This window comes from Serinus canaria, chromosome 2 (assembly GCF_022539315.1).
Source record: "Serinus canaria isolate serCan28SL12 chromosome 2, serCan2020, whole genome shotgun sequence".
Lineage (NCBI taxonomy): Eukaryota > Metazoa > Chordata > Aves > Passeriformes > Fringillidae > Serinus > Serinus canaria.
This window is the reverse complement of record NC_066315.1, coordinates 65,654,879-65,667,281: the sequence shown is the minus strand read 5'-3', so window position 1 is coordinate 65,667,281 and position 12,403 is coordinate 65,654,879. Positions and strand designations below refer to the sequence as shown.

The 12,403-nt window shown below is 39.7% G+C and overlaps 1 long non-coding RNA gene across 9 annotated transcripts in view; it reads right to left on the bottom strand.

Moving 5' to 3' along the window:
• Positions 1 to 1,275: 1,275 nt before the first annotated feature.
• Positions 1,276 to 12,403, bottom strand: part of LOC108963191 (uncharacterized) — a 79,015-nt gene continuing 67,887 nt past the window's right edge. For 7 of the 9 annotated variants that reach the window (XR_007776915.1, XR_007776912.1, XR_007776910.1 and 4 more), the window contains one exon: positions 10,467 to 12,128. This is a non-coding gene — a long non-coding RNA (uncharacterized LOC108963191). Of the gene's footprint in view, positions 4,932 to 7,785; positions 7,820 to 8,171; positions 8,359 to 10,466; positions 12,129 to 12,403 lie in introns of those variants that run through there. The other 2 variants (XR_007776913.1, XR_007776911.1) reach the window with 2 other exon arrangements.

Genomic DNA, 12,403 nt, shown 5'->3' with positions numbered 1-12,403 from the left:
CCACAGATCTTTTATTCTTTTTTTCTTTTTTTACCGTGCAATATAACTTTGGTTTTACTGACTCCAAGGTGGCGGAGATGCCTTATGTGGAATGGCATTGCACAGACACCCCATGGCTCTTTCTAGAATTTTTCTGGGATGAATGTCATTTGGGTCCTTTTTGGTTTATAGATAGAATATGAGATGAAAAATCATCTCAGAGGAGTGGAGAAGAGCTGTCAGTAACATTGAAAATTCAGTGGTCTTGAGAATCAGAAGAGAGAAGATGAAAATGGTGGTGCTAAGAGTCTGGGGGAACCCCCACAAAAGGAAAGAGTAATTTGGTGAACTATCTCTTTCCTCTCAGCAAAAATATTAGAGAACTCTCTTTGATAGAGAGTAATAGGTACATGATCATGCTGCAGCTGGGTTGCTACCAAATGAATATTAAAAAACACCAGAATGCAAGAAGTACTGCATGAAGTGAGAGTCTTTGAGTCTCTGATGATGCTTTTAACACCTTTACAACTTGCAAATGAGTATGACACCACAATGCTTTTATTTTCTTTGTTACCCTTACTGCTTTAAGTGAGATCTAGCAGGCTGGAATGGACTCAGAGTTATTTGCAAAGCTGCAGGACAGGTAATTTCTATTGCTGCAACAGATGGGACCTAGGTTACCAATACCTGTACCAGGTATTCTTACAGATTTTTCAGGAGACTCTAGCATGACGTCAATTGGTGTGTCCTCTCCAATGACCTCTGAGTCAGGATAGGTCCTTTTGTGTCTGAACATCCTCTGTAGGAGGACATGAGTTTCCAGGAAAGACACCAGAGCCCCAGAGTGCTGGGGCCATACTTTCATGTCTGTGGAGATTTTGTAACAAAGCTTGAGGGAACCCTTGCTAAACTCTCAAGACAGTGGCCCCAAGGCCAAGCTGCCCTACTGAGCCTTTCTTGAAACAAGGCCAGTGTTACTCCTCTCTCCACGGGGACATGGGGACACGTCCATTAAAGTGTGTGTGGTGCTCTGCTTCTGAGACATGGGGAACAACAGAGAAGTTAATAAATAAACACAATTAAAGAAATCAGGTCTCTCATGAATGCATTGTCTTCTGTCTTTTCTCAAATTCTTTACATTCCAAAACAGTATTGGAAAATTTGAGGCAAATGCACAATAAATGCTGTGAGCTGCTTTTTGGGCCATGCTGTTTCCATTTCTATGGCTATTTGAAAAGTGCATGAATGCAAAGCACTTTTAAACACTCTAAAAATTAATACAGAAGAAACAATAGAAACACATTTATTCTTGTTTTATTCAATGTCAGTGTTGCTGAGTTTTGCCTGACCAGATGTTGCAGAGTTTCAAATCAGTTCAACCATAGCTGTTAACAAAATGTCCTTCTTTCACCAAAATGAAAAAAATTATACACATTTATTTTAGAAGATCTCTTTGGGTTTTTAATACAAATGAAAAAAAGATGCAATTTATCCTTTACTAGTGCTAGTACTAGTGATTTCTGAGAGTTCTGATCACAAGGCTTTGGGTGTGTGCTGTTTGCACACTATTCAGACAATTATTTCACAATTCCAAATGCACAATTTTAACACGGCAATGTTGGTCCTGCAATTTCGGGTTATGTTTTTTCCATGGTGGTTTTTGTTTGTTTGTTTGTTTGCTTTTTTTTTTTTTCTCCCTTTTTTAAATTTTTTTTTATTTAAAGGATACGTTCAAGATAAGAAACGATTTTTAAGATAAGGGCTGGAAAAGCTTAAGCCTTTCCTCTCTGTGTGGTAGTTTCCCTTCTCTTTCTTTTCGTGGACAGAACTGACAAGCAGGCATTGTCCCTCCAGTGAGCTCTGCAGTATTACTTTGACCCTAACCCATCAATCTGCCTCAATTGGATAATGATCTGTAATCACTTTCTTTCAGGGGAGTCTATAAATTTGCCAAGGCCCCATTCTTCTCTGAAGGCCTCCTTATGTTCCCTCCCGTTTGTGCAAATGCTCTCTCTTTTACAGTACTAAATAGCCATGCACATGGCCCTTTCTGTTCAGAGGCACCAGGCTGCTCACTGTTGATTTTCCATGGCTCTGCTCTCTAAAAGGAGGCAAAGCTCTGCGTGCCAGGACTCGGCAGGGGGCAGGACGAAGCCACACCACTTCAAAAGCAGCTGCTTTTCTCATTAAGACTGACCCATCATTAGGCTGCTTTGTGCTGGCCCTTGTAATCGATGAGAGGACTGTGTAGTGTGAAAAAGCTAATAAAGATGAGCATGAGGTGGTAGAGAAAGGGGTGGGAGAGGAAAGACACTAACCCCTGTTAACAGAGAAGCCCTCCTTCCCCAAAGCTTAGCCACATGAGTGAGGGCAAAGCTCAGGATAGCTGGCAGGGTGCAGAATCCTTTCAGTCATTTCTTTGATTGTCTTGCACTTAATACCCTGAGCAACCTTGTTCTGTCCTCTTTATTGGACCTAAGAATTAGAACAAGCATGAAAGAAAGCTCATATTCTCCTTCCTCAGCCTCCTTCCTTCTTCTGATTAAAGGAGATCAAAGGCTGAAGAACATCTAACTGAACTTGAGTGCAACACAAGAGAAAGCCCACTTATGTGCACAGAGCACTGGAGGGTTTTTTGCCCATATTGTCATGAGACTTTGAGCTTCTGAGAACATAATGGAAAAGGTCAGAGAAGATGAAAGATACCAAATCTGTTAATATTGTCTTGGGGAAGCACCAAGTGTATTCTTACTCTGTGACATGTTGGATACACTCTGCAGAGAGCAGAGGGAGCAAGTAAATAAGTAATCTCCAAAAACGTGCAGTGTGGAGGTAGCATTGGTCATGGGAGAGGACAAAGATGATAATTCTCTGCCTGTACTGCAAAGACAGCAACACATCTCTGGAAGTGCTTGCATATGGACATTACACCCAAAATGAGCAGCAGGGATCTGCAGCCATGACAATGTGCCGGAGTGAAAGGAAAAGATCTTCTGTTTGGGGGAGGAGGAACAGTGCCTGTAACACTGTGTACACTAGTGAGAAAACATATGTAGAGTGAGGCTGCGAAAGTGTAACGTCGTCATATGTTGTACAAATGTGGGAGAGCTCAGTGAGGGACAGTTTCTCCCCTCAAAACACGTGGCCTGCAGAGCCCAGACCACTTTTATGAGCAGTGCTTTGCCCTCACACATACTCTGTTCACCTTGGTGTGCCTCATGGACAGGAAACACAGCCCACACCTCATCTTCTCTCCACTGCGTGCCTCCTTCCCCACTTCTCCCAAGGGCAAAGAAAGCAGAGAAAGGATCAAGTATATTACTCTCCCCATCTCATGCCTGAGAGTGCATTTGTGGATGGCTTTTGTGTGAGGAATGGTACATAGAGTCAACTGGCTGCATTCTCTCTCATACCTGTTGCTCAAGTGAGCCTTTGAGGAAGGGCTCAGAAGTTTTAGGTTTCCTTTTCTTGGATACAAGCAAAATTACGTGGACAAGATCTTAAGCTAGTAAATTAACGTTTTCATATTAAGAGAGTTCTGTCCATGGTCTCATCTTCCTTGTGACTACAGAAAGTCTCAGAAAGGTTCAGGCTTAAAGTGAGTTGTTAAAGTTATCATGTGCCTAATAAGCACATTGTTGATATTAGTGAATTCTGCTTCTATTTTTTGTTTATGGGCATCATTCTTGTTGAGAGAGTTAAAGCCTCTCTCTTCCACTGAACACCTTCATCCCAGCCATCATGCACTGTTTGGTCCTTTACTCCAGCTGAATGCTGGAGTAAAGGACCACAGACAAATATAGTCTGTGCCAATGCCAGAAGTTTGGAACTGCTGTGAATAGACTGTGTCCAAGTGGAGAAATATCAACCGAGTTGAGAAATGTATGGGATTTGTGGGTTTTGTTTGCTGAGGCTTTTTTTTTTGGTCTTTCATTCTTTGAAAGAAGCAAATTCTAAGAGGATTGCATAACAGAAGTACCCACTTCAAAACAAAAGCTGCTTGGCGCAGTATCTTCTGCTAACATTCTGCCTCAGCTGTGCCATTCAATGCATTTCACAAGGGATTTTGTGTTGCTGTCAAAGAGAAGCTACACAGATTTACTTGATTTGAAACAGGGATGCCTGGCAAGTTGTTATGGGCAATCTGGATGAATATGTGTTGGCATTTGCCTTATTTTCATTCTCTTCAAGATTCCAAATGATAACCATCTTGAAGGTAATTTGTTTTCATTGCATTAAAAATTCCATTGGAAAGTTGCTTTTTATTGTAACTTGTTAAATGCTTAATTGATATCACGTAATAAAGAGAATCAAAAAACCCCTCTGGTCCCTCTCAGGAGCTCAAGTTAGCTGCAGTGGAGCCAGCTCCGTTGCCATTTCCAAGTTGTTCTGTAGTGATCTAGCAATTCATCAGTGTCAATGACACATGGGAACTCTCATGTTTGTAAAAGCCTGCAAGGGATCCATGTCCTACATTTCAACAAAAATCACAAAATCACATTTCAAGGTGGTCAGGGTTAGGGAAACATCAGGCACATAATTGCTAGCCCCTTTCTGAAGTGGATGGTAAAACATGGAGAAACAGGCAGAAGCAAGAGGTCAGCAGCTGCAACAGAAAGGTGATTGCTCTTTTGAAAGACCTAGAAAATTGGAAGAGAAACATAATTGTCAGGATGCCAGAAGCGTTTGGCTTCTGCAGGAGGAGGAGTGGTACAGGAACCTAAACAGGCAAATATGTTGGTACATGCGTGTCACAGAAATCACAGCAGAGCAGTCACGGAGGGACCAATGAAGATCATCTGTGGTTCATTCCTTTATCTTCACTGGCCTTCATCATGGCAGAGACTGCTCTTCACTCTCTCTATCCATGATCCCACCTTATTGTTTATCTTCTGAGAAGCTGCAACAAGGCCACAGGTGTGTGAGCTTGAGTCTGCCTCGCACCTCACCATCTATGTGGAAGAACAGACAAAATCATGCCTGTGACAGACTGCATCATCAAGTGTCAGATTCTTTGCTGCCATGTATCATTTCATGGATAACTTCCTTGGTAGACGAGGAAGCATGAGAGCAAGCGCACATATCCAATGTGTTCGGTGTTCTCATTTGGATTTACTGAGATTATGATATGCTGTGGTAGGTGGTCTGATACTTATGTATGTCAAAGCCTCTAAGATGTTTTCTACAATTCTTCTTGTTTCTTATTTCACAGGAGATAGTCCTCATTGTCTCAGGCTGATCAGGCAGTTTTGGGTAAACTGTCCAGATTTACATTGCTGTGATATTTTCTAATTTACTGGTAAAATTGGATTGGTTTTCCAGGGGGAAGGTTAAAGGCACCTGGTTCAAAGATGAGAAGTTTTGACCATTTAGAAAAGATCTGGGACAGCTCTTGTCAGCTTGGAGTTATTTTACGTATTGCCATATCCTTAATACTTAAAAACATGGCAGAGATATCATTTGGTACCGCAGCTACATGTTGTCTTCTTTCAGGGCACATCCCATAGAACATACCCAATAGCAGTGCTTCCATATTCAAAGACAGCAATGAGGAAATTCTTCCTTCTGATCCATCAATATGATCTATTCCCTGAGATTGAACTGATTCCTTAACTGAAATTTTAGTTGGCAATTTGTCGGTTAGCTCACTGGAACATTGAATCTTTATGATTTATCTATTGCTTCCATCATGTTGCAAAAGTGAAAATACTGAGAATGTGCTAAGCACTCAAGTGCTAAGATGTATTTCAAATGTCCATCAATTGAGTAAGTAGAATAGTTTCCAGTGTATTATGTCTAAATCAATGTCATAGATTTAAAATAGCAAACAGTTGGATTGTGAAAAATGATGTTCAGAATTACTTCACAGGAAATGGCCTTCATAGGAAATAGTGTAATCTTGGCATCCACTGATATTAACTGCAATCTTCCTGAAATTCTGAAGTCCTTTTATTTATTGCAGACCCGTTTTCTGTCTGCAGCAGTTTGTGTTTCTGCATTTTGCCTGTTCTTCAAGTGGGTGCATGTGCCATGAACTCCTCTTACTCAGGATTTCTACTTGTGATGGTTGCTGAAGACAAATCTCTCCCTGAAGATGTCAGGCTTCATGGTACTGGATGGGGGCTTTCATAAATCTAACCTTGTAGTGTTGCCTAGCCAGAAACTCCTGTAATAATGCAATTTTCTCCTTGTGTTTGAGGAATATAACACTATAATAATGTAATTTGCTTGCCATTAGGTGATTTTTTAAATACTTATAATTTTAATATGGTTCCTATACTAATACAAGTGCTTAGGCTTATTCTAACACATATAATAATACCAAAATCTTAGAAACTCATCAGTGGCATGCTTACTTGAATCTGGCATCATTGGTTACAAAGGGTCAAAGATGTCCAAAGGGATGGTGTCTTGTACTCATGTTTCAGAATAAATTACTGAAGGTGATTTTTTTTTTCTTCCAAAGTTGTCTTCTACTGGTCTGAAAATCTCAGTTAATAAAATGCTGTATTCTGAAATCTACCTAATTCCCACCAGGAGTTGCATGATGCTGTTTTCTTTTTAACTGACTAATTATTATTATTGTAGACATGTTATTTACTCCAAAGTGGTTTGGGGATAATTGATTAGGTTGCACCATGTCATGAAAGAACAGATGGCAGGCTAGTCTGTCAGTTCATCCAGAGCCTATAAGAATGCTAAGAAAATTAAAACTGAGGGGGGGGAAAAGAAGAAAAAACAAGAAGAAAAGAAAAAAGAAGGTGACTAGGAGGGAATGAACTAAGCTGTGCTTGCAACACAAAAAACTTCTTGTTGTGGGTGGTCCTTTGGGAAGGTAATCGGAGATCTGCAATATGTCCACTACAATCAACAAAAGGGTACAATACTTCTCTGCAGGGAATTGGGTAGGGAAGAATTTGTTTAAATAAAATTGCAGGGTTGTAAGAATGTTAAACTAATTCTCTAATGTTCTGTGCATTGTCTGGGGAATTTTGGCTTTGCATCATTTGCTGTAGTGAAGTACTGAAAAAATATTCTATTAGAAGTGTTTTGGAATGTGTTAACATGTATTTTAGCTTTGGAAGCCCTGACTGTGTTTAATGACAACTGAAAATGCCTTTAGAAAACTAGACTCTCTTGTGTTTTCTCCCTGAAACCTTTCCCTAATTCTTAGTAGAATTCTTTATCTTTATGTTGCAAAGGCAGTTCAGTTTGCTGTTATTCTGGTTGGTCAGCATCTGCATTTTAGTGTGTGTGTCCATGTTAATTATTCGAGATAAAATACAATGGATAAAACTGTAGGTGGGTTACTTGCATATAGAGGAACCTAAAGTCTTGAACTGATCTCCCTTTAGGATTTGTATTTATGTTTGTGAAAATGGGGGAAACTGTAAGAAAATGGCAGGGAGAGAAATATTCCCTGTCATTCCCAGAGTGCACAAAAAATACCAACTATACCTCCAAAATCCAAATATCCCAAAAGAAGAGGTCCAGAAGAAAGTAAGCAATTTCCATGAAAGCCTTACTCTTTTTAGACCAGCTCCTCCTTTATGTATTAGGGGGTATTTTGCTTTGCAAAGTATCATTTAGTATCAGCAAACAGAAAAGGCAAGACCCCAGCCTCACTCTCCCTGTGAGATGGAAAACAGGGAGTGTCTCACTCCCAGTCAACCGTCTCTGATAAGATCGCTCCCAGCAGGATTCTCCTCTCCCCCAGTTTAGCCCATTTTCTTCCCCTCAGCCTCTTATCAGTCTGGAAAAGATCTGCTATATTGCTCCCACAGAGCAGCAGGGAGGAAGACTTACCTCACTATCCCCTTTCTCTTGTCTCTAAGTAATCCTGTGTGAAGAAAGGAGAAAATTGCATTATTACAGGAGTTTCTTGCTAGGCAGCTACAAAGTTAGATTTATGAGAGCCCCTATCCCATACCATGAGCCCAGTTTTTTAGGAGCTGGACAAATAAGTTTCTTGCTCCTAAGATCTTAAAAGTCACAAAAGAGAAGGAGGTCATTAAACACAGACAGGGACATAACTAAACCTTTTCAATCTCAGAATTTCACCTTGTATTCAGAATTATGAGAAATATCAGAATTTCACAGTGTATTATCTCTCAGCCCAATGACCTTCCCTCCCTCAAATGTATAACTGTGCTTTCAATTAAGTAATTCCAGTCGAAACACTTATATTTTACTTCCATAAGGTAATCTTCTCTTGTAACTTTGCCAAGTTCTTCTTCTTATTTTTCTATGCAAGCTGGGCTTTTCACACATCTGGAACTGCTGTTATCCCAGTGCATGGCTTTTTTTGCTATCTTCGTGCCTTCCCCAGTGCTGAGCAGCTCCAAAAAGATCTGTCCTCATCACCTTCACATGCCTTTTCTGTTTAAAGACAGAAAATAAGCAGAGTCTGATTGCTGCATAAGTATTTGGGGCCTCATCTTTATCAAAAATTGTCAGTGAGGATCAGTTCTCATCGGATTGCAAGTGGAGGATTAATTACACTGACCACAGATGGGCACGGTGCAAAGAATGTCAGTAAACTCCCCACACAGCTCCCAGAAAGTACTTTAATTATGGCCTGCATAAATTTCTATTCCAGTTTTCGGACTCCCTTAAGCAGAGACTACCAACTGTCCTAAATTGCTTGGTGGTTTGCTGAGGTGGAAATGTATCCTCTGTGGACTAAACTCATTACTGGGAGGTTTATTAGCAAGAAGGTAGACTAAGTCCATTAATAAATGAGGAGTGAGGCAAAATCAATTATGATTTTAATATGACTGAACCACTAAGCTGCTTTTTTTGAATCTATCGTTTAAAGGGAAATAAAAGAGTATGGGCAATTAAGAAGCAAAGAAGATCATGGCTGGTGTGGTTATTGATAAATGCAGGTGAGTAAATACCTGGGAAAATTAAATGCACAGATCAGCAGTACTTACTTCACCTTAAGGTAATTTGTGAACTTTGTACTGAATCACTAAGAGGTAATTTTCAAAGCCAGACCACTGGTCCCTGCAATAAAATAGAGTATGTTTATATTGTAAAGTGCAGAGGGAGTGAGCATGGGGAAGGAGAAATATGGTCATTTAGCATCTAGTAAATGTGATTGGCCTGTCCAGTAAAATGATGAAGCTATTAGGACAGAAAATCTGAAAACTGGTAGCAAAGAATACTCCATAAGTAGAAAGTACCTATTTCAAACTGTGTCACAGCAGCTTGTGTACTGTGGGTATTCTCAGCTGTATGGCAGAGCAGATGAAAGGGACAGAGGCCACATTTCTGAATGTTAAGAAAACATTAGGATATGTGCTTCACAAAATTGCCTTTGGAAAACAATGCCAAGTGGTAGGGATGGGAACACTGTTACATGGGCTGAAAGTGGTTAAAGATTTCTGAAGTGAAAGTAGGCATGAATGACAACCGGGTTTTGATATGGGCAGTTTGAGTTTTTGTGGGAATTGTCATATTGCCTACTTTTCTACAGCATCTTTTTTAACAATTTGGAAGCTTCAAGAAATAATATGTGAAGCAAATATTCCCAGTACCAAGCAGAAAACTACAATGAAATCTGTTTTATCTGTGCTGTGGTTGGATTCCTGGGCTGTTTTGGATAATACACTTGATTAAAGTGAGGTTTTGATTCATTGTTCGCAGATACCAAGGAAAAGGCTCCAATTATATTCACTCAATAGGGGTCAGTCTTGGAAAATTTTGCAAGACTTGAAGAATAGTCATGTAGGGAAATTTTTTGTTGATTTCAGGAAAACCATTTTCAATAAATCTTTAAAAGGTAACGTGTCTTTAATTTTCATCACTTCTTGTTGCTTTATTAGAAGGTCTTATTGAACTTTAGGGTAAGACTTTTCCTTTTAGGTCTCTGAAATTACAGAATTTGGACTGCAGACATTCTTGATGGGTTTATAAGGAAATATATGAACATCTGTAATTAATGGAATGATGTGCTATTTCTCTACCTAAATATTAGAAGAACATTTTCTTTGTCCTGGTTGATCAGTCTAGTTACACTGGCTGAAATGGTAATTTTCTTACTGTAGTCTTTTGCTAAATATTTTGTTTAAAAGATTTCTTCCTGGAACAATTTCTACTAAAAAAAGCCTGGTAACATGAAAGCTTTATAAAAATATATGTAACATTTAAGGCTAAACAGAATCTATGAAAAAAGTTCTGTCACTGGTGTTGCAATAAGGGTCAGATTCTTCTGGCTTGAGTTTCATAATCTCAGTATTTTCACATGACAGGACTTTTTACAGCAATCAGCTGATTGCTCTTCATGACCATAAACTTAGTTCTCTATGGAGAAATCAAAACATCTGAGTTTTATGCTGAATTTGCCATCAACCAATTGGATTCTGGAAAACATAAAACTGAATTAATTTCTATGATAAGAAGCTTCTCTGAAAACCAAGTTAAAGCCAGTGGGCATCTGTCCCTGAAACTGTTGAAATAAACTAATAATAAATCAAAAGCCATGCAAAGCAAAACTGGAAAATTTTATTAAGCTTTAAAAAAAAAAGTATTGGTGTCAACAGTCTTTGAGAGGATGACTGAAGAGGGACATTTTAATTAAACAGGTCTGAACAGGCCAAACTTCTTGAAAGCCTGTGAGTTCAAAATGTGGTTTGCAGCTATTCACACCTTTTTGAGATTTCAATGCAAACATCTCTTCCAGCAAGAAGATCCTCACACGCAGTTACACTGAGCAATTGTCATTCTAGGAAAATAGTGAAATCACATCTCCTTCCCTGATCAAAGTTCATGAATCAGGTGCCTCAACACAGCACCCAGAGTGCAAATATGCAAATATGGAATGACCTCTGATTTTGGTCTCCATCTTTTTAAATTATGTTCGCCATTTTTAGATAGGCTTTGGTGTAGCATCTACTCTTTTCACATGTACAGTTTTCTTTGATGTAATCTCTCCCCAGCCATTAAACGTACATATTTTGACTTATTTCTGAGTTAACTTTAATCACCTTTAGAAATGACACATGGCATTAACTTGAGCACTCCCATCACTGTGTACTATCAGCAGGACAATAAAATAGAATTACAGAATCAAAGAATAGTTTGGGCTGGAAGGCACCTTTAAAGGTTATCCAGTCCAACCTCCCTGCAATAGGCAGGGAAATCTTCAACTAGACCAGGTTGCTCAGAGTCCTTGAATGTTTCCAGACATGGGACATCCACAACTTCTCTGGCCAACATGTTCCAGTGTTTTATCACTCCCACTGTAAAATTTTTTTTCTTTATATCTAATCTAAACCAACTCTTTTTTAGTTTTAAACCACTGTCCTCATTCTATCACAACATATTCTGCTAAAATGTTTTTTGTCATCTTTCTTATAGGTCCCCTTTAGATACCAGAAAGTTGCTCTGAGGTCTCCCTGGAGCCTTCTCTTCTCCAGGATGAACAGTCCCAAATCTCTCAGCCTGTCTTCATAGGAGAGGTGCTCCAGCCCTCTGATTACCTTTGTGGCCTCCTCTGGACTCATTCCAACAGGTTCATGGACTCAGGACTCGAGGTGGTTTCATGATGATGAGGTAACTGCTTGCTTTCCAGCCTGAAGCTGCTGTCCCTCTGATGGAGGCATTTCCAGGCCCCAGCATCATTTCCCAACCTAGTATTTTCACACCAGCCCACTACTGTGTATCAGTTCAAAGTGATTTCTGGTGGTGTGAGCTACTACATGGGCTCCTGTTTCTCACGTTCTTTAAAGGATTTTCCATGTAGCTTCCACAGAGATGTGACATTACTGCAGGGAAAAGGCTTAGGGGTTGGAATCTTGTTAAAGTAGGACTGCACAAGCTTCTCCACAACTAAACATGCTCTTGTTTGCTTTTCAGATGAAGGGTAAAAACGTGACTAACTACATCATTAAACAAGCAAAGCAAACGCCATTTTCACCTGAAAGCTTGGTGTTTGCTTCTTGATTTTTGTGGGGGTGTGTTTTTCTCTTCCTTTTTTTTTTTTTTTTTTTTTTTTGTTCTGAAATGAAGTACATTTGAAAGCTTGTTTGTGCTCTTTGTTTCTTGACTGTCGAGTACAGAGTTGGCTTTACAGGCAAATGATGATGCCGCTGCTTAGAAAGCAGTGCAGGAGCTGATGGTGGCTAAAGAAGTTGCAGTGGAAGCTAGAAAGGAAAAGAAAAGATGTTGTGAGGTCAAGCTTGAATAATTTTCTTGCTGCCTCCTCAGAATCCCATGTACATTACCAGATGAGCAGGGAGACCTTTCCATCTTAACCACAAGTCAAGAGCAATCTGAGCACACTGTGTAGAGCGTAATGATGAGGGACTTGCGACCTAACACCAGCCAGCCATGGGACATGAAGAATGAATCTTCATTTGAGTTAGAACTTGTATGAGTTGGGGAAGAGGGATCTTAATTTTAAAGGTTGGAGTTGTCA